This window comes from Notechis scutatus, chromosome 3 (assembly GCF_049901735.1).
Source record: "Notechis scutatus isolate UNSWTSFEM ecotype Mainland chromosome 3, rNotScu1.2, whole genome shotgun sequence".
In the NCBI taxonomy this organism is placed as follows: domain Eukaryota; kingdom Metazoa; phylum Chordata; class Lepidosauria; order Squamata; family Elapidae; genus Notechis; species Notechis scutatus.
The window spans coordinates 121,035,782-121,059,300 of NC_142011.1; positions in this window are offsets into that span (position 1 = coordinate 121,035,782).

Genomic DNA, 23,519 nt, shown 5'->3' on the forward strand with positions numbered 1-23,519 from the left:
TGAGCGGGGCAAATACTTATTCATTTACCATAATATGTATACCATCTGTTTTTGTCACATTGAATTATTTTCATCCATAACAACCCTTAAAAGCTTAACAAATAAAAATATAATTAGGTAGTTATATCTTTAACACCAAATATGTCCTTGGTTTAAGAAACTGACTTCCTGGAGATACCTCAAGCATAATGGTCCAAACTCCTTTAAAACAGAGGTGTCCAACTTAGTAACTTTAAGGTTTGTAAACTCCAACTCCCAGAATTCCCCAGCTAACCACACCTGCTTTAAAAGAAGTTGGGTGTTGAGTCTACAATTAGCAAAGTGGGGGGTTGTTAGGGGTGGATGCTACCGGCTCTGCCCGGCTCTATAGAACCGGTAGCTCTGAAGAGCAGCAGACACTGAAACGGTTCTGTATTTGCTGCTGTTTGGCCCACCTGCCCGCCCAGGCTCTTACCTGTCCTTTATTTCCTGCTTTTTCAACCTCAGCTGCTTTGCGCGGCACAGCTGAGGTTGAAAAAGCAGGAAAAAAAGTGGCTTTTCAAACGCTGTGCACCTGCGTGCAGCACTTTTTCAGCTGTCCAGGTGGCACAGCTTAATGTTTTTTACATGCACGCGCAGCATAAAACGTAGTTACCGAACCGGTAGTAACACTGGTTGAATCCCACCCCTGGGGGCTGTTGCAAATAATTGTCCTCCTCTAACATGCTTCTGGCTTCCATTGAGAAAAAAATCAAATCTCTAGTTCTGTGAAGAAAGAATATTTTTACCACTTGCAGATTAAAAATAACCATCCATTTATATAGATGATGTTATAAATAACACTGTTATTTAATTCGATGGGAATCCTGCAGAGAGGCCTGCTGGGAAACTAGCAGTTTTTTCTTTCTTTCTGACAAATATATATGCAATAGGCTGAGCAGTTTTCCTTCAAAGGGTGGTACTTTCCAAGATTTAGCCGATTGACTCTACTTTCCCCTTGCATAATGCCCTAGACTACCAATGGAAAGCATCACTATTTTTATGCCATCCTTTCTTCTGGGCCGGGTCTCCTCCATTCTGACTCTTGGCTCTTCAAAAATAAAAGTTTCTCCTGTGTGTGTGTCTGCAGCAATGACCACTCATTGGCTTCAAAGTGGAGGGTACAACTAGCAATCAAAGGTCTGCCCATTTTTACATGCATGTAAGGTGTATAGCAAATGCTAAAAAGGTGCAGGGCTTTGATCACCCAGTAATGATCACTATTTTGGAGCCGCTCACTGTTGCTGCAGCTAAAGCCGCTTCAAGATATCCATTGCATTATTTCCTCAGTGGTGTAAATCCGTCTTCTTCTCTTTCTCCAATTGGTCAACTGTTGCCAAGCAAGTGTAGCTGATTCTTTTTTTAAAAAAAATTTATATATATTTTTATTAAACATAACAATTAAAAAACATTGAATGTAATGGAGACGTTTTGATATAACTTTTGGTCATCATTCTAGTGAAATATAATAAAACATAGAAAAAAATCTTGTGCTCTCTTTCTATGATTTACTCATGAGTAGTTTTTCTGAATATTTTGGTTTAAAGCTTTGTCTCATTTGCTTGTTTTTTTATCTCTTTCTGACTTCTCATTTTCTTTTTTTGTTCCTAGCCACAACACCGTATTAGATACTCCTTTTCTTTCTTCTCTGGACATCTCTTTTGCTTTGCTCCACAAGTCACTTTAAAATCTTTTCTTAATTTCTCAGCTTTATTCTCTGCTTTTCTTCTGTCTGGAGGTCACCAATTTTAATTTTCTTACTGACTCCAAGATGTTTAACAGCAGCGACTTTATTTCTCCTTAATCTGTATTCTCTCTTTGCTTTGAAGATGCTTATTCTGTTACTGATCCAGATGTTTGGTCTCCAATTTTAACATTCTTATTTCTTTGGGCAAATCTCTCCTGGTGACTGCTACCAGTTAAGCAGCAATTCTTGTTGTTGGGAAAAGCATAATCTTAACTGTTTTCCTGAATGACAGCATGGGAAGGGAATGAGGGGAGGGAAAATAGGCTATTCCACTGCAATTGAGAAGGTCTGCTTTCAGATTCCTGCACCTTAAACATCTGGAGAAAAACCCACAGCATGCTGTTTTTGACAACTATTAGTAGGCAAGTTCTATCTGAGATACGTAGATGGTCCCAAAAGTAATATCAATGAAGTATTTTACAGGTAATGACCAGCAAGTTGAATTGGTTTTAGAAGTCTAATGGCAACTAATGCAACTTCTTCAACATTGCTAATATTAATTAACAGCCCTCACTTCTTCAGGGAGCATGTACGAGGGCTATCCACAAAATAGATTACGTTTTCGTCTGTAGCAAGAAGGGGCGGAGCTAGCACGGCCATCTTTGGTCTGTGCGTCCGCCGCTCAGTCTGCATCTAGTCGTGCTAGCACGACTAGATGCAGACTGAGCGGAGGACGCACAGACCAAAGATGGCCGCGCTAGCTCCGCCCCTTCTTGCTACAGACAAAAACGTAATCTATTTTGTGGATAGCCCTTGTACATTTTGCACTTCTGAATCAGCTTTAAGAGTAAACCTATTTAGAGTAGATTGAAGTAATCCAGCCATGAAATGATAAAGATTAGTACGGTTCCCAGAATCATCTGAACTTGAAAAGGTCATAACTATTACACAAGCCAAGGATAAATATTCTCCTAGCCACAGCTGCAAATTTAACAGGAACTGTGTGGCCAGGAGAATGCCCAAGTCTGTTCACCCAGGATAAAGCCACCCAGAGGTGGTATTCAGCAGGTTCTGACCAATTCTGGAGAACCGGTAGCAAAAATTTTGAGTAGTTTCTGGAACCAGCAAATACCACCTCTAATTGGAGATTTTACAGTATCCTTCCCCTGCCACATCCACCAAGCCTCACCCACAGAACCAGTAGTAAAAAAAAAAAATTGAATCCCACCACTGGAATCACCCCACCCAAGGCAAAAGATGAAGATACTCTGGAACTGGAAAGCTTTTGAACAAACAGCACCTCACCTTTGGGGCTTCATTTTGTTCTATCCAGTCTCTCATAGTCTCCAGACACCAAAACTTCTGGAACTCAAAACTTCCACCACATTCTGGATGATATCATATTCTAGACTCAGATTATGTTCACAATGGATATAATTCTTATGTTCCTTTCTCCACTAGGTTGATTATGCTTAACGGGTCAGAGACAACTTTTCAAAAAATTATGGAGTGCTGCCACCTAGTGATATTTTCCCAAAACATAAAACAGGCTGTAAATCTGTCCATTTTATCTAATTTTGAATAACACAAATTTACTAAGAATGAAAGCATATATTTTTATTTACAACTTTCAACCAACCCAATAATAAGATTTTTATGAGAATATTATAAAACCCATGAAGGAATTTTAAAAGATTCAAAACAAAATTCAGTAATAAGTGTCGCATTAAGAAATATATACTGTAAGGCACTTTCCTAATGGACTGTGCACAGGTAATTTTTCAATACTAAATTACCAAAAATGCCAAATACTTGGGAGAACAGCAATACAGATATCCAGTCCATCTTTTTGAGGAAGAATATTGCATTAGCACCAGTCTACAAGTGAGATGAGAGATAGTTTGATCTACTGGTAAAGGGATATAGGCAAGCAACAGGGAGCCCAGTAGTTCTAGGCCCTAGGCCCTGCCTTAGGCACAAAGCCAGCTGAGTGACTTTGGGCCAGTCACTTTCTCTTAGCCCTAGAAAGGAGGCAATGGCAAAAGCACCTCTGAAATCTCAAGAAAACCTAGGGACTTGTCCAGACAATCACTAACAGTCAACACTGATTTGAAGGTACTAAAAGCAAAATAAAAACAAACCAAATATGACCCTTTGCTTTAGAACACATGGCTTAGCTGGCAGATTTGACCAAAACTAGAACTTTTCTAGAACTAGAAAACCTTGAATTACGCCGTCTTCGGTCTGATTTAAGCATGGTATATAAAATCATACATTGCAATGTCCTACCTGTCAATGAATACTTCAGCTTCAACCATAACAACACAAGAGCACACAATAGATACAAACTCAAAGTTGACCGCACCAAACTTGATTACAGGAAATACGACTTCAGCAATAGAGTGGTCAATGTCTGGAATACTCTATCCGACTCTGTAGTTTCTTCCCCAAACCCCAAAAACTTTAACCTTAGACTGTCTACTATTGACCTCACCGCTTTCCTAAGAGGTCTGTAGGGGGCGTGCATAAGCGCACCAACGTGCCCTACCGTCCCTGTCCTATTGTTTCTCTTATTCTTCTTTTATTTTTCTTATATGTACCCATTTCATGTATTCACAACTATGTATACACTTATACTTATTATCTTGTAAACAATTGGCAAATCAAATAAATAAATAAAAATAAAATAAAACAAAGGGAGGAGATATAACTTTAAAAAACTAGGAATTACACTTATTCAAGGCTTTAAAACTCAGAACCAATCCAATAACATATAAAAAGGAACAAACATTTAGATATGGTGAGATATTGAATGAAAAGGGTGAACTTAAATCTAAGCAAGCGTTGGAAGAACAAGGTATAAAAATGAATTGGTTTTTATTTGCACAAATACAATCTAGATTTGATAAAGATCTTAAAACAGAAGGTTTCTATGATAAGCTGACCGACTTAGATAAAATTTTGATGGATACTGATGAAAAGGTAATTAAAAAACTCTATGGACATGTATTAGAATTTAAATTAGAGGAAGAGTTAAAGAAACGATGATTGCTTGGGGGGAAAATTTTGGATATGGGATTGATTTAGAGAAATGGCAAAAATTGTGGTCTCAAAATTATACAATGACAATGTCAACTGCATATAAAGAAAATTTGTATAAGATGTTTTACAGGTGTCATCTGCCCCCAACAAGAATTGCAAGAATATTTAAGAACAAATCCGAAAAATGCTGGAAATGTCATCAGATACCTGGTTCATATTACCATATATGGTGGACATGTTCAGACACAAAAAGATATTGGACTAAAATCCACACATGGTTGGAAAAAATGATAAAACAACACATAGACTTTAAACAGAGATGTTTTTATTGGGAATTATATCGGAAATATACAATAAAGAATTGAAATATTTGATTGTAAATGTTTTAACAGCAACTAGAATTGTGTTTGTTAAGAATTGGAAAACTGAAAAAATACCTATGCAGGAGGAAGTTATTAAGAAAATTATGGACTATGCTGAAATGAGTAAATTGACATTTGAAATTAGAGAACAAGAAGATAAACAATTTTATGTGATATGGGACTTATTTTATCAATGGTTAGATAAAAAGACAAGGTAATGAAATAGACTAGGAAGTTTTGTAATAGAAGATTAATATATATAGAATATAATACAAAATATATAACCATTGGATGAATGTACAATATAAATTTATAATAAAATCTAGAATATATCATATGAAATGAAGGAATAATAGTTTAGTCAAATGAATGATTAATAACTGATAGATATATAAGCATTTGTTAGATTGACAATTTGAGAACCTTTACAACTTGTGAGTAAGGAGTATGAAAGGATAGCACAAAAGATTTGTAACCAACTGACACACTTTATGTACATAATTGAAAGATGGTTTTATGTTTTTTATGTTTTTGTCTTAAAAATAAAAATGTAAAAAAATAAAAAATAAAACTCAGAACCAAGATTTTGATATGTACCTGGAAACAAACGAGGCTAATGAAGCACTTTTATCTAACCTTTCATTTAGAAAAGCTAACAGCTGGATTTTAAACAAAATGAAAGTTCCACACCATTTCCCAAAATGGCCTCCCATACAATCACTTGCAGAGATTCAACTGATCATGGAAAAATTCAGGCTTCTGCTATTAATCATGACTGAATTGAAGATGTCACCAAGAATGAGCAGAAACAATGACCGCGGTGTAGAATGAAAGCTCTCTGGTGAAGGAGGAAATGGGAGTGATTTAAATGGCAGCTCTTCACGAGGAGACTATAAAACTGTAGTCTCCCGTGGATTTGAGTGCCAATAGCTAAGAGATATTTGCTTTCAGCAGTGCAAGTGTGCTTTAATAAGAACACTAAGCCAGCTGAACTTCTAATGTTTAATTTTTAATTGCAATAACTTCTAATGACATTGAGAGATATTCAATTTAACCACTTTATAGACATTAGAGACCTTCAAAATGGTGACATTTTAAACAGATTTCAGAATTTAATATACAATTGGCAAAAAATATAATAAAAACAAAAGTATTTTGATTTAAGAAGTTTTAAACAGGTTTAAAATGCAGAGAGTTGGAATATTGGTTATTTTTGCTGTAAGATTTAGAGAAACAAAATACCTGGTAATTAAATAATGTAGTTGTGGGAAATGATTCAAATGAAACTAAATCCATAACAGTAACTGAGGCTTGATGATGTTTACAAATAGAGACTAGGGCTGTGACGGTGAACCTATGGCACATGTGCCACAGGTGGCATGCAGAGCCATTTGTGCGGGCACGTGAGCCCCAGCCAAACTTACCTGCACTGCTCATGCGCCCTCCTCCCAGCTGACTTTTGTCCTATTTGAGGCCTTTTTTGCCTTCCTGGAGGCTCAAGGGAAGCCTCTGCAGCCCCAGGAGGCCAAAAAAACGGCCCCATTTCAATACTTCTGGTATTTCCGGAAGGCCCATTTTTCAGCCTCCCAAGGCTTCAGAGGCTTCCCTCGAGCCTCAGGGAGGGCCCAAAAGGCCTTAAACCAGGGTGGGATTCAAATTTCCTAATAACCAGTTCTGTGAGCGTGGCCTAATTTGTGGGTGTGGCTTGGTGGTCATGTGTCTGGCTGGGCATGGCTTGTATGTAAATATTGTAAATATTTATATAAATATTGAATTTTTTATGACAAAAGAGAAACGTTTACCCAAAACCAGGCAAAGAAGGCAGGCAGATTGAGTTGCTCACTGAATCACAGATTCACTCAGAAATCTATCTTTCTGCAATCTGCTACCTGAGTCTGCATTGAAAAACAGAAGCTTCAGTCCTAAGAATGGTTCAGCTCTGCTTTTAGATTAGCTAGAAAGCAAGAAATCCAGCAATTTCCTGCTTTCTAATTAATCTAAATCTCCTGGCACAGCAGAACAGGGGAAAAAAAAGGAAAAATAGCAACTTACCAATGCAGGAAAGTGTGATGGCTCACATTTCAGGTAAGGAGTGAGTGGGCAGCGCGGGGCCCAGCGGGGCCAGTCAGTCGTGTGATTTGCCAGTTCTCCGAACTGGGCAGAATCATGACAATCGGTCTTATAGAACTGGTCCAACCAGGTAGAATCCCACCCCTGCCTCAAACGGGCTGAAAATCAGCTGGGAGGCATGTGCATGTGCACGGTGTGTGTTGTGCATGCATGCGCAGGAGGGGCAGGATGCATTGGGCTTTCGGCACACCACAACAAAAATGTTCACCCTCATTGGACTAGGAGGAACAAGGCAGGGACGTGTTAAAATAGCTAAGCTGGCTATAAACATTTCTTATTTTAAAGAGTTCTTTCATAATTGGACTGAGATATTAATATCTGAAGTTCCAAAATAATGCAAATTTCAAGGAACAATTTTTTAGAAACTTATTTGACAGACATATTATAAACTTTGAAGGACAAGATGGCCTCCTGCAGCCCTCTGTCAGCGAAAATGGAGCTCCGTTTTCACTGGCAGAGGGATGCAGGAGACTGGTGAGGCCAAAAACAGAGCCTGGGAGTACCATGCATGACCCTCCCGAGCTCCGTTTTCACTGGCAGAGGGATGCAGGAGGCCAAAAACAGAGCCTGGGAGTACCATGCATGACCCTCCCGAGCTCCGTTTTCACTGGCAGAGGGATGCAGGAGGCCAAAAACAGAGCCTGGGAGTACCACGCATGGCCCTCCCGAGCTCCGTTTTCACTGGCAGAGGCACCTCAGGCCAGTCCTTTGCTATTTCCAGGGTGGCCCCATGGGTCATATCTAAGCACCCCACAGGCCGGATCTGCCCCCCAGGCCTTGAATTTGACACCCCTGATTTAAAGCTTAAGACTGTAAAGAGCAAAAAGAAGGAATATAAAGTTGGGCTATTTGATTAGGACTTCTTGTTGAACTGAAAAGATGATGGTTTCTGGATTGTGTATAGATAAAATTTAGGCTATCAGAAAAATAATTTTTTATTTGTAACTTTAAAAGAGGGTGAAAAATTTTATTAGCTTAGGTTTGGTGTGACGAAAGTAGGAAGCTATATGTTTATGGATCGTCTTTGTGGCCTTTTTCTTTTCTATTTGGTTTCTTTTCCTTTTTCCTGCACCTTCTAAGCTTTTCTCCCCCTTCCCTCCTCTACTTCAGTTTGTATTAGTTTTGTATATGTTTACCTTCAATACAATTATGTAAAAAAAAAATCAGAATATAAATAAATGATTCCAAATGAAATCCAGTGAGGGCAGTTCTTAGTTACTGAGACCATCTGTATTTCCAGTGAAAATAATGGATCCAAGACCGTCTCCAAACATAAGGCCAAACACGAGTGGCAAAAGTTCAGACATTCAATAGCAGCTAGTAGCTGTGGCTGTGTGTGTAGGTGGTCCTTGACTTATGACTGGACACTGGCCATTCTAACTTGCAACTGGTTGCCAAGCATCCTATGATCAAGTCATCACTATTTGCAACCTTGAGAAAATCGATAGGGAAGGTTTTAAGTTGCATCATACCTCTCTGATCCACACCATGTCTCTTGCAGACACCCTCACACCCTTGTGTACCCTATCCAATCTTCCCTTCCACCACCCACACTGCTGTGCACCCACTTGCTCCCTCCTCCACCCAGCAATAGTCATTTACTTACCCACAGTACTGGGATTTACAACTTCCTACATAACACCCCCCCCCCCCACTGATTTTGGTTGTGGGAACCTGGCAGGAAGTTGCCTTGTCTAATGACCATGGGATTCAGTTAATGAGACCAACCAGGTCTACATGGATTGGCATTACTACATCATGTGATCGTGCTTTATGACAGAAATTCTGGCCCCAATTGCAATTGTAAGTCGAGGATTACATTTCCAGCCTTTGAGTCAGTTATTGATTGCTGGCAATTTCCTGGGCTAATTTCTGCAGTGTTTTTGGCAAGATTTTTCAGAATTGGTTCGCCATCGTTTCCTTCCTCAGACTGAGAGAAAGTGACTAGTAGTCCAAGCTCCTATCTGGCTTTGTGCGTAGATAAGGCAGTCTAGAACTTCTGCTCTCCCGGTCTTTTTCCTGTTACCTTAATCACTATACTAAACTCGATACAATTCCATGCCAACTCCAAAATTATACCTTCATCTCTTTTAAAGTCTCTTTTCAAAACATAAAACTTGACTATAGTCCCTCCGATCTTCAGGACCTATTAATAGTGGCAGGACAGTCAACGGAAAGTAATGTATCATTTCCCACTTTATTTTGGAATAATATAACAGGCTGGTATAGATTACTGAAACCTGCTTAGACAAACATGCTCATGTGAAATTCTTCCAAATATATTCCACAAATTAAAAGGTGTAAATCTAAGCAACCCATCAACCTGTCCACCAGTTTACTAATTTTGAATACCTAGAACATGAGACTGGAACAGTATTGGAATTGGTGTACTGTTCATCAGATTACCGTGTTTCTCACAAAATAAGGCCGGGCCTTATTTTTTTTTTTGACCCCTGAAAAAACGGCTAGGCCATCTTTTCAGGGGTGACTTAATTCCCCCCCTTGCATCCTCGGGCGGGTGGGTGGCGACGGCTTGGATATTGACCTCAGCGTTGGTGGAGCACTTCGTATCGGGAGACCTTCCGCCACCATTGCTTTCCCTTCTCCCCGTGCTGCTGCAGCGTTTAGAGCAACGCCATGGAGTTTGGCGCAGCCATGCACGGCCAGCCAGGGCTCCTCCCTGCAACCAGAGCCCGGCGGAGACACTCGGCTTCAGGTGCTCCTGTCGCCGCCTTCCCTTCGCCTTCAAAGGCAAAGCCAATTCTTTTAAAAATGATGCCCTACTACCGGTACGACAAAGCCTCCCCTGCCTGAGAGGGCAGCCCAACTGCATTTGAAGAGGAGAATCTCCTGGGGCCACAGCGCAGCATCGGTCCACCCTGGGAGAAGTGCCCAGCTGCCATCACTGGGCGCCCCAGGCGAAGCTCTTCGTGCTCTGCCCAGCGCCAGGCAGGGATGGCGGCTGGGCGCTTCTCCCGGGGTGGGCCGATCCTGCGCTGCGGCCCCGGGAGATTTGCCTCCTCACATGCAGTTGGGCTGCCCTCTCGGGCATGTGGCTGTGCCAAATGCTGCGGCATTGCTCTAAATGCCGCAGCAGCATGGGGAGAAAAGAAAGCAATGGTGGCGGAAGGTCTCCCGATACGAAGTGCCCTACCAATGCCGAAGTCAATGCAGGCAGCACCATATCCGGGTATGCAACAAAAGTACTTCCTAACGGCAAGCCCCCACCCGCCCTTCCTCCCCATTTCACATGTTTAATATAGGCCTTAATTTGGGGGGGAGGGGCTTAATTTGATTTTATGCCTATAAAACATGCTGGGACTTCCTATTGGGGGAGGCCGTATTGTTGGAGAAACAGTAATAATGGTACAGGTAGTCCTTGGCCATTCATTTAGCAACTGTTCAAATATGTGACCGTACTGAAAAAGGTGACTTATAACCAGTTACATCATCCCTTCAGTCTTATGATCTTTTTAGCTGGCTTCCAACAAGCAAAGTCATTGGAGGAAGCCAGATTTGCTTAACAACTTTTGCAAAATGGTAGTAATATAAAGTGCGGTTCACTTAACAACCAATTTATGTAGCTACAGAAATTCTGCTCCCTATTGTGGACATAGCTTGAAGACTATTTGTATGGAGAACTGAAAGCATGATGTTTTAAGGGTTATTAACATACAAACTGAAGCTCCCTCGTAAAGAGATGCACGGGAATGCATGGCTTTCATGATAACTATGAGATTGTATGAAATTATATCCGGCTCTACCCTGCCATCTGGCGGTCTTCTGAATCTTCAGATTTGGTAGCAGCTAAAATAAGCTGCAATTGGTAATCTTGAAAGTCTCAACTGATGGCGTTCCCACAACTTCCGAGGGCAAGCTGTTCCATTGGTTGATTGTTCTTGTTAGGTATAACATTGATACCAAATATGGTTTGGGTGAATAAATATATAAAACTTAGATATCATGGTTTAAGTGCTTATCACTTTAAGCACAATGCAGCAGGCAATTAGCCGATTAAGGGTGCGGTTAGAAGTTACAATATAAGGAAGCATTAGAAGCTGGAAAGCTTACTGTATCTGTGAGCTGTCTGTAACTGTGTGCTGCTGTGACTGTTACTGTGTGCTGCTGCGACTAACTGTGATTACTGACTGTGAGTGCTGTGACTAACTGTTATTGTTTGCTACTGTTTGCTGATTTACTGCGTAAGTCTACTGAATATCCAGCGTTTGTTTCTCTGGAGAGTGAAACCGGAGGAGGAGAAGATATCTTTATCGGCTGATAAAGATATTGCAAGGACTCTTAACTTGAACTATACTAGTGAGTCTTACTGGATGGAAATACTGTGAATGACTTAATGGACTGAATGACAATGCTTAAACTCTAACTGGATTAAAAACTATTTAAACTACAAACAGTGTTTGTGTTCAGTGTGTGTATACTCTGGGGCCCTTCCGCTCTCCTTTGGTTGCCTGGCTTGACTACTGCTGCAATACTCTTCTAGGGGTTAATTCCCAATCCCTAACATTGGTTATGGGCCCAGCAGCATAGTCTAACTAACCAGGATATAACAGAGAGAGTTGGTGTGAGTTGCACATTACTGTAAAAACAAACTGTTTTAATTAGTTTAAAATAGTCAAAATATCTGAAGAGTAATGGCACAAGTAAATTTGTAACAACTGACCATGATATCCAGGCTGGATGGAACAAACTATGTTTCATGGTCAATGAAATGTAGTTTACTTCTACGCAGAGAAGGTTTGTGGGACATTATAGCAAACCCACCAGATGTGAGTAGCTGGGATCCTGCTAATGATGATGATAAAGAAAAGTTACAAGACTTTAAACTGAAGAATGAGCAGGCTTTATGCATCATAGGACTGACTCTCTGTGATCAGCAGCTTGTCCATATTCGTGGAGAAGAAAATGCTGCAAACTGCTGGGAGAACCTCAGGAAGATTTATGTTCGGGACAGTGTAGGAGCACATATAAATCTTACACGGAAGCTTTTCGAACGCATATTCAGAGGAATGGAGATATGTTAGTTCATTTAAACTGTATGAAGAGCATTTTTCAAGATTTGCAAGAAAAAGAGCTTATATTTAATGAACTGCAACAAGTCTACATAATATTATCTTCATTAGATCAAAGCTATGATGACTATGTGACTTCGTTAGAGGTATTGCCAAAAGAAAGCCTCTCATTAACCGAATTACAGGCAGGCTACTAGAAGAAGCCAGAAGAAGGCGTGAGCGTGACGAGCTGAGAGAAGATAAGAAAGAAGAGAAATTATCTTCAAAGCTTGAAAGAAACCAGCAAAGCAAAGTAAAGCACCTGGAAGAAGAGAATTTATCTTCAACGGCATACACAATTAAAAAGTGTTTTAATTGTGGAGGCAGAGGACATCTGGCAAAGTTCTGCAAAAAGAAAAAGCCAGAATGTAAAAAAGCCAAAGAAAGCATTTGAACTAGCCACGTTTAGCAACTCTGATGTGAAGAATAATTTATGGGTGGTTGACAGTGGCGCATCCCACTGCATCACAAGAGATAAGACAAAATTTATAAAAATGTCTACAAGCTCTCAACATATATCTCTTGCTAATGGCTGGAACCTGAAAGCGAAAGGTCAAGGTTTTGCACGTTGTCCGTACATAAACCAGGATATAAAAATGTTGTATGTACCGCAACTAAAGTTTAATTTGCTTTCAGTAAGGGTATTAGATAAATTAGGTTATGTAATTACTTTTAAGGATAATAATTGCATAATTGAAAAAGATAACAAAAGGGTAACTGCAGCTTTAAATGGAACATTATATGTCTTAGATAATAGTAAGAAAGGGGAGGCTCAAACTGTATTTAATAATATAAAGCCTCATGAAGAATGTATCCATTTATTGCATAGGCGTTTGGGGCATGTAAATTTTAAAATGCTAAAACGTACAGTTGAGTTATCTGAAGGAATAAGGTTAAAACCTTGTGATAAATATTTGCGTTGTAATGTTTGCTGTGAAGATAAGAGCAAGGTATTGCCTGCAAATAGGCTAAATGGTTTCAAAACAAAAGAACCTTTAGAAGTAGTATTTGCAGACATAATAGGTCCAAAGAAACCCAGTATGGGGGTGCTAGATATATACTGAGCATTATGGACCATTATTCTAGATATGGGTTTTGCTATTTAATGAAAAGCAAAACTGAAACATATCAACATTTTTTCAATTGGCTTAGGTTTGCTGAAAGAAAGTCTAAACGACAACTGATAACCCTGGTGACAGATAATGGTACGGAATTTATTAATAACAAATTCCAGAACAGACTTAAGGTAGCTGGAATAGAGCATAAGAAGTCTGCTCCATACAGGCCAGAACATAATGCTTTTATTGAAAGAAGAGGCCAAACACTACAGGCAATGGTTAGAACAATGTTAAATGATTCTGGGTTACCTGATTCTTTGTGGGGGAGGCTACAATGTGTGCTAATAACATATTGAACAACGTTGTTAATACAACAACAGGTGAAATTCCATTCACCAGATGGCATGGCAGGAAACCTGACCTAAGTTACCTGCACACATTTGGTGCACCAGCATGGGTGCATATTCCTGCACAACTCAGAAAAAAAGGGCAACATAGAGCTAAAAGATTTTTCTTCGTTGGTTATCAGGCAAACCATAGGGCATATAGATTTTGGGAGAAAGGCACATCTAAAGTGTTATGTAGTGCTAGTGCCCAATTTCTAGAACATGAAGGATGGGAGAAATTAGAACAGGATGCCAATAAAGATGTAATTATTGAATCCTATAGAAATCCCATTAGTTATCCCTGTAACTTTAAAAATAAAGTAAAGAGACAAATACAGGATGAAATAGTGCCCATAAAGGAAGAAACAGATTCAATAGCTGAACAGGATGAAGAAGATGAACAGGTAGTAGTTCAACAAAGTCCTCCTGTAAGCCCTGTAATTCCCAGAAGAACTACACGTGTATCTAGACCGCCTGATAGGTACCAGGCTAACACAGTGTGCCAGATTAATCAAGTTCCTAATTCTGTTGAAGAAATTAAAAAGTATCCTAATAAGGAAAAAGAAAAATGGTATGCAGCAATGAATAAGGAACTGAATTCATTAAGAGATATGAAGGTGTATGAAAATGCAAAATTACCTGTAGGAAAGAAATCCATTGGCTGCAAATGGATATTTAAGGTAAAAACAGATAAAGATGGTAATTTAATCCATAAGGCAAGGTTAGTAGCCCAAGGTTTTAGGCAGAATGCTAATGACTATGATGAGGTGTTTGCACCTAGTCTTAAGGCAGCAACCTTGAGAGCAGCTTTAGTGTGGGCAGCTAGTAAAAACTATATAGTTAACCATCTAGATGTGGAAACTGCTTACTTGCACGCCCCATTAAAACATATTATTTATATGAAAAAACCTGTTGGTATTAAAAGTGAAAATAAGGATAATAATGATTGTTGGTTGTTAAAGAAAAGTCTCTATGGTCTAAAACAATCAGGCTATGAATGGAACCAGTATATTGTAAAGGAACTAGACAATATAGGATTTAAAGCTGGTTTAGCCGATCCATGTCTGTTTAAGAGGGAGACAAATGGGAAAGTATCATTATTATTACTATTCACAGATGACATTGCATTGATAACTGAAACTAATGATGAAGCAAATAAAATAATAGCATCATTAGGAAAGAGAATAAAGATCAAGCAATTAGGGGAGATAAAGAAGTATCTCGGTTTGAATATAAAGAAAACACGGAAAGGTTTTAAGATATCTCAGGAAGATAAGATAAGCAAATTGCTAAAAGATTACAAGATGGAGCTTTGTAAGCCAGCTAAGACTCCAATGAGTCAGGAGTTTAGCAACACTGATGTACAAAGCCCTGAGTTTGATAAGGTGATTTATCAATCTTTAATTGGTAGTTTGAGTTATATTAGTAATTGGTCTAGACCAGATATATCGTACTGCGTGAATCAGTTGGCTAGATTCAATTCTGCACCATGTGAAAGACACTGGATTGCAGCTAAGAGGATATTAAGATATCTTAAAAAGACAATGAATTATTCATTGTATTTAGAACCAAAGGGTGATTTAATTCTGTGTGCTTATGCAGATGCTAGCTTTGCATCAGAAAGAGACACTAGAAAGTCGACTTCAGGAACAGCCATAATGCTGGGTAATACATTAATAGGCTGGAAGTCAATAAGACAACAGCATATAAGTTTGTCTACTATGGAGGCAGAATTCTCCTGTTTATCATTGTTATGTACAGAATTAATAATGTATAAACAAATGTTAATTGATATAGGTATAACTGTAGATTATCCTATAATTATACATGAAGATAATCAGGCAGCAATTCAAATGGCCACAAATATTGGAGTAAAAACAAGGAGCAAGCATACAGATCTAAGATACCTAAACGTGAGACAATCTGTAAGAAGTAAGATGATTCAGCTAGAGTACTGTATGTCGGAGGACAATTTAGCTGATAATTTTACTAAAGCCCAAGGTGCCAGTAAGCACCAGGAGAGTTGTGAAAAATATGGGATAAGATTGTAAAGGTATTATATATTTATTTCACCCAAAAGGGGAGTATGTTAGGTATAACATTGATACCAAATATGGTTTGGGTGAATAAATATATAAAACTTAGATATCATGGTTTAAGTGCTTATCACTTTAAGCACAATGCAGCAGGCAATTAGCCGATTAAGGGTGCGGTTAGAAGTTACAATATAAGGAAGCATTAGAAGCTGGAAAGCTTACTGTATCTGTGAGCTGTCTGTAACTGTGTGCTGCTGTGACTGTTACTGTGTGCTGCTGCGACTAACTGTGATTACTGACTGTGAGTGCTGTGACTAACTGTTATTGTTTGCTACTGTTTGCTGATTTACTGCGTAAGTCTACTGAATATCCAGCGTTTGTTTCTCTGGAGAGTGAAACCGGAGGAGGAGAAGATATCTTTATCGGCTGATAAAGATATTGCAAGGACTCTTAACTTGAACTATACTAGTGAGTCTTACTGGATGGAAATACTGTGAATGACTTAATGGACTGAATGACAATGCTTAAACTCTAACTGGATTAAAAACTATTTAAACTACAAACAGTGTTTGTGTTCAGTGTGTGTATACTCTGGGGCCCTTCCGCTCTCCTTTGGTTGCCTGGCTTGACTACTGCTGCAATACTCTTCTAGGGGTTAATTCCCAATCCCTAACAGTTCTCACTGTCAGAAAGTTTCTCCTTGTTTCCAGGTTAAATCTCTCCTTGTTCAGTTTCCATCCATTATTCCTTGTCTGGCCTACAGGAGCTTTAGAAAATAGCTTGTCCCCTTCCTTCCTGTGGCAGCCCCTCAAATATTGGAAGACCACTATCATGTCTCCCCTGGTCCTTCTCTTTACTAGACTAGCCAAGCCCAGTTCCTGCAACCATTCGTTGTATGTTTTAGCCTCCAGTCCCCTAATCATCCTGGTTGCTCTTCTCTGTACTTTTTCTAGAGTCTCAACATCTTTTTAATAATGTGGTGACCAAAACTGGATGCAGTACTCTAGGTGTGGTCGTACTAAGGCTTTATAGAGTGGTATTAGTACTTCCCTTGATCTTGATTGTATCCCTCTGTTAATACAATTTAGGATTGCATTAGCTTTTTTTGGCTGCTGCTGCACACTGCTGGCTCATATTTAGCTGGTTGTCCATTAGGACTCCAAGATCCCTCTCACAGTTACTGCTATTGAGCCTGATTTCACCCAGTCTATATGTGTACTTTTGGTTTTTCTTGCCTAACTGTAGGACTTTACTTTTCTGTATATTGAATTTCATTTTATTAGATATGGCCCAGTGTTCTAGTCTGTCAAGATCCATCTGGATCTTGAACCTATCTTCTTGGGTGTTAGCTATTCCTGCCAGCTTAGTATCATCTGCAAATTTGGTAAGTTCCCCTTCTATTCCCTCATCTAAGTCGTTAAAGAAGATATTGAAGAGTACTGGGCCTAAGACGGAACCTTGTGGCACCCCACTGCTTACTTCCCTCCATGTAGACTTAGACCCACTAAGGACTACTTGTCGAGTACGGTTTGCCAGCCAGTTGCGAATCCATCTACTGGTGGTGCTATCTATTCCGCTAATCAATAGCTATTTGTCATTTTTCATCATGATATCTTGCAATGATAAAAAGCGTTAAGAATATTTGACATCTTATAGTTTTTGCAAAAAATTAAAAAGAAATCTTTACCATGCACAATTACTAGAGATTCCTCTATTCCCCACCAAAAAAAATCTACTTTTATCTATTGCCATGATATCTTCTCATTCACAACGGAATTCCTAACTAGTTGAGATCTCAGCTGTAACAAATCTAGGAATGAGAAATAAACATAGGAATGAAGCAGTTCTACCCAATCCTTCCTTGCAGCCATCACCAATTGAAAAAGGTGGAATAACAGGATTGAAGAGAGGTGACTCTTCTTTAAGAATAATTTTGAAAGGGAAAACGCACACAAAATCCCCATAAAATGATCTTTATGCCTCAAATTTGAAAACCATTCTCCAAAATTAGTGAAATGATTTTTTTTCAGTAAATCTTTCAAGGAATGGTGTGTTAATATGCTAAGATGTTGTTTATTTAAGTTACGTGCTGAATACTGTAAGCAGTGCAAGTATAATTTTATCTTCTCTGAAGAAATCTTGCTGAATTCAAACGGGGCAAAGGGGAAAACCTATGCATAGTTACATGAGTTAAGGAACTCAATAAAAGTTGTTCATGAGTAGCCATGCATGGAATTGCATTGGACATTTCTTTCAATCTTTGTGATTACCTATTTCAGTATTCATATTTATTGATATCTTATCACATATATTAATATTATGCCAGTAAAAATTAAAGTAATGTTTTGTCACTGAACAAGAGGAATTAAGCAAGATAAATGATTAACAGAATGATGATCCTTTGTTTTATTGATGTATTTATGATGCTTTAATTTGTGAGATCGTATTTTTTAAAAACCTGAGCCTTTATATGGCTAATATTTTACGAGCTCTTCAGTTAAAATTACAATCACCAGCAGGGGTCGCTGTGAGCTCAGTTTTGGAACTATTGAAGAAAAAGGTCTCTGGTTTTCAATAACATGTGCAAGATAAAGTCTGACCTAAATAATAATAAACACTAACTGTATGCATTTTTACTGTTGTCCCCTCCCTCCAAAAGGTAAAGTTATGCAGTAAGAAACTCAGTTTGGATAAATTGAATGCTATTTATGTTCACAAGCTGATTTTGGGAATAGAAATTATTCAGATTATTTTGAAAGGAATGCTTAGAAACTTAAATGAAGCTTATGGTTATAGATCTGTAAATCAGTTTTGTATAATCTAAAACCTGGCCAAGTGTTGTGGTCCCTCTGAGTGCTGAGGGTGATGCTATGATTTATGGAAGACAATGCAGAGGGGTAGCATAGCATTATTATGATCTGGAATGAATGAATTCTCTAGGAGGAGTACTAGAGATCAGTGGCACCCAATCTTTCACAAGCCCCCCTCCCTGGAAGAGTTACAAGATGGTTCGCATTCAGTGGGCCGTTCTGAGCCTCCACTCTTCTTCAACTGTCCTTGGTTCTTCAGAGACAAACTTTTAATTGTCTCTATCAACCTATTTCCCCTTGAACTTGTTGGGAGATTTACTGAATTTACTGAATTCCCAACCATAATTGAACAACCAGTATCTACACATTTGAAAATCAGACTGGCACTAGATACATCGAGTGATTAAAATATATATATTTCCACTTGCATGTAATTCTTTGGAAGTTTATTTTCAGGGCAGAAAACAAGAGATTGCGCCTCTCTCATCTCAGAAATGGAAATGTCACTGTCACCATCCACTGTATAGTACAACAGTATATGTATTTAATCAAAAACATTAAATTCAGTAGAGACTCTTGGACATTTAATTCTGCTTATGTGTTAGAGTGAGGTAAGACACACAGTTTGTATTTGTTTTTGCAGTGCTTACCTTAATCTTGTGTGCTTGGGCTAGCCCACCTCAATGAATTAATCCAGATGTCAACATCAGAGCTCATCTTACTGAATAACATCAGAGTATTATGGAACAATTTGTAAGCATCTTACATTCTTGTAACCACGGGAATAAAGTTAATGTTTATCAATGTCTGTTCTGCACTTAATCTCCAAGTTAATTAGAATTCTGTTATCCATTGCACATAACTGCCACTTTAGTGTAGGTGTTAAGATCCTTGACTAGAAACCAGGAGTTGGTGAGTTCTAGTTTTCCCTTAGGCATGAAAGATGGCTGGGTGACTTTGGGTCAATCACGTTCTCTCAGCCCAACCCACCTCATAGGGTAGTTAGTATAGGGAAAGTAGGAGACAGGACTACTGTGTGTGTTGCCTTGTTATAGAAATACAAATTTAATAATGAACAAAAATAAAAATATGCCTGAATGATCAGAACTGTCTTGCCAGCAAATGGGAGTACAGACAATAAAGTACAGATGGGAAGAATCTTGTCTTACTTTTTCTATTCTTCACAAGTGGGCAATAAAGATGCCAAAGGATAGCTAAAAGACAACATAATCCCAAATGAAGTTATGTGAAGGTTATATAAACATTAGGTGTGGATCTTTGGTTATTCGGGTTTTCTCCCGCGTAAAATTGGAAGTATCTAGGCGACGTTTCGATGAAGTCTCATTCATCATCTTCAGGCTTGTGTCTTCGGCTTTGTGCTTCTTGGAATAATGTGAGCTTGCAGCTGCTTCTTCCTTTTAACTGCTAGTGGGGGTGTGACTTGATTGGGTGGGGGCTTGGCTGTGTTCTCATGAGAACACCCCCCCAATCAGAACACAGCCAAGCCCCCACCCATCGAAATGTCACCTAGATACTTCCAATTTTACGTGGGAGAAAACCCGAATAACCAAAGATCCACATACAAATACCCGCAAAACCCCCAGAAAACAAACATAGGTGTCTATACACATCATTTTGCCAAGATACAATTTTGAGTTTTCTCAGGTTTACAACAATGGTTTCCTGTGCTATGACAGATCATTCATGCTGTCTGGGGAATTCTGGGAGCTGAAGTCCACTGGGCTTAGAGTTGCCAAAGTTGAGAAACCACTGTTCTGGAAGGCCATCTATCTTGCTTAGGAAAAGATTCACCTTATAGTTCACCTAATTTGGACTCAGAACCTAGTGGTTTGTGTTGCCTGCGAATCATATCTTCTTTTCATTTCTCCTAGGCCATCAGTAACTGGAAATAAACAAATGGAAAGATAAAAAAAAGATGTTTGAGATATTAATCCTGTGTTTGAACTAATAATAGGTGAATTATGATGACCCGTTTACAAATACCAGTTGTAAGCTGATGTTGCAGTCAGCTAACTTATAGATTGTGGATGTCCATAATTTTACTGTCAAAATATCTGGCAATGACACTGTTGGTGCCATTTCATAGTTGCTCCAAACTTCTCATAGTCAAATACAGCTTTCAATCAAAAGCCCGAGGTGAGATGCTATGATTTTCCTTCCCACTGAGATAACATCTAATGTGTTAGACTTCATTATAAGGATATGAAACTATTTGACTTTAAACTTATTTGAAAGGATAACAAGGGTACGCTGCTAGATGTGATGCAGAATCTTCAGATAGTAGCTATTACATATATATTACATTTATAAATGGTACATTTATTGATGCTACATACAACTTGCGTGTTGAATGTCAAGGAAATTCCCACTCCACAATCATTGTTCAAATGCCAGGAAAGACTATCCATCCTCCGAGGGAAAAAGAGAATACCATGCCAGCCAAACAGGCAACCTTGCCAGGTGATTTCCAGCATTAGGCAGAAACGTTTGTGTATAGTGAAAGAATAGGTATAATAGGACAGCTTTGATGATAGCCTTGGGCATTGCTCCAAAGAGGTGTATGAATTTCACCTTAGTTCTATAAATCATTAATGCTTTGCATTGGTCTTTTTTTAATGAGGCAAAGTGAAAAGCTTGTAAACTAATTTGAACAAATACTGGGTATTATTTGCAGCAGGAGATCTCAAACATCAGTTAACATGTGGAACTGTGGTTGTGAGATATCCTTCCCTTGAAAAACAAGGTACCAAAACCTGAATAATAGCACTTGACAAGATTCTCTCACGGGTGAATTCTCTAAAAGAAATATGCTTTCTTTCAATGAGTAGATTATAAAAATATTCAACGTCTATAGCTAAGAGTAAAAGGTACTGTGTCTACCTGCTTATTACAGAATAATGAGCTGATTGTTTTACATAATGTTTGGAAATTAAACTGTGGCGTGGATGCTTTTATGTTCAAGTTTTGTTGGAAGCCCCAGAGATACACCCGTTTGGGTCTGAAAAATGCAGCATTTCACCAGGTTCCATGAGACAGAAAGTCTTTCTCAGATCTACTCTATGATAGGAAGATCCCAAGCTATCTCTCTTTCTCTTTCTGCTTTATGTTAAATGTGCCTGGAGCCATGGAGAAGGTCTCGGCACAGTGCTCTGTAACTGTGAAAAGACATACAAATCAGAACTGGCATTTCCTTCCCTCCAAAGGAGGCTTTGAAGAATAGCTGTCCACTTGGAGTGAATGAGCTGCCTTCAAATGTAAGAGGACGGCAGTGTTAGGCTACCTTCAAGGTTCTGAATCCCCTCAAGCACTTTGGGGGCATATGTGTAGAGGGGGAGGGTATTCAATAGCCTTAAACCATAGAGAGTAAATGCCCTTTTAAAATCCAAAAGAATCTACACTAGAGAAAAAGACAATGGATGGGGGTGGTAGAGAGTGAAGACAATGCTCGGAGCAAAATTATCATTTTTTGGCAAGAGAAAGCCTAACATATTGGGGATGTTATGCAGTGCTTGTGATGTTAGATCGTTTGTTGGCTAGATTCACATGCCCTTTATCCAGACTGTGACTTTTAGTGGATTGGGCCAGATCCAGCCAAAAGCCATTATGAACTGATTTATTTCAGTTGGAAAGAATGTTTATTAATGGGTTTAATTCTTTCCCTGTAAAAGGAGCCAAGTAAGCTTAGATTGCACAAACTGGAAAGATAGTCTGTATTGTTATATCAAGTTTAAAGTACAATTAAGTATATGCATACAAGGAAAAATCCATACTACTTTCAAGAATATTTGTGTCTTTCTGAAAAATGTCACTGTTTACAAAGGGATTATATGATGCCCCATTCTTATGGATGGTCTTTTTGGTTATATCACTCAAACTGTAGAAGAGAGAAGTTCCTATAAACTTCTTTTAAAAATCCCTTTTATAACAACAAACTGTTCAGCAATTTCTATGAAATAATTTTTTCACTATTGTTTGTTTTTTACAATTTTACAAAACTCAGAGTTCAATGAACATTCCTTGTAAAATACAAGTTGGATTTTATGCTAAACTATGATCTATTTTTATTATAGCTTGTTGACTGGGTCACAGTGCCAGGGTTCTTATATAGCACATATGTATTAACAAGTAGCTGGGTTCACAGAATGTGCTAAATGAAAAACAAACAACATATATTTCGACTTATCACTGTCTGTGAACTCAGTCATGGAGCTAATTGTGCATCTGGTTTTGCAACTACTCATCATCGCTTCCAATAACTTTTCACATTCCAGGACATGACCCTATAATTATGCAATATGATAGGCAACATGTCATCACCCCTCTTTCTTCCTAACAATTATTTTACTTGTAAGATTTTGGTTCAAATAAACAAAAATTAGTCCAATATTCCATCAAACATATGGCCTGAATCACTCAAAAAAACAGCTCTGTGGCATTGAATGTGGTAAACAGAAAGGAACAAATTACATCAGAGGGAACTTTTGTCAGTGAGGGAGGTGTCGATAATACAGCATTCAAGATATCAAAACATGTATTTTGAATTTCTTTTGGCTCCATGGAATGAACCAAAAAGATTTGAAAACTCATAGACTTTCTAGCTTAATGAATGTTGCTTAGAAGTTAAAAATTTAACAATGAAGTTTCCATGATTCAGATCCTGACATGATCCTGGCTCATTATGAAAGACTTCTTTATTCAGACATAGTAGGACATTCTAGTTTAAAAAGAGCTTGTAGCAATTATACTCCAAAACAATGAGTGAGAAGCAGAAGAGAACAATTAGGGAACAACATTTAGCCCAATGCAAAACCACAATTTCATTGACAAATTTTGCAACTGAAATTTCAAACTATCCTCTTATTCAGGCATCAGGATGTCTTTCATATAACATCAGCTGTTT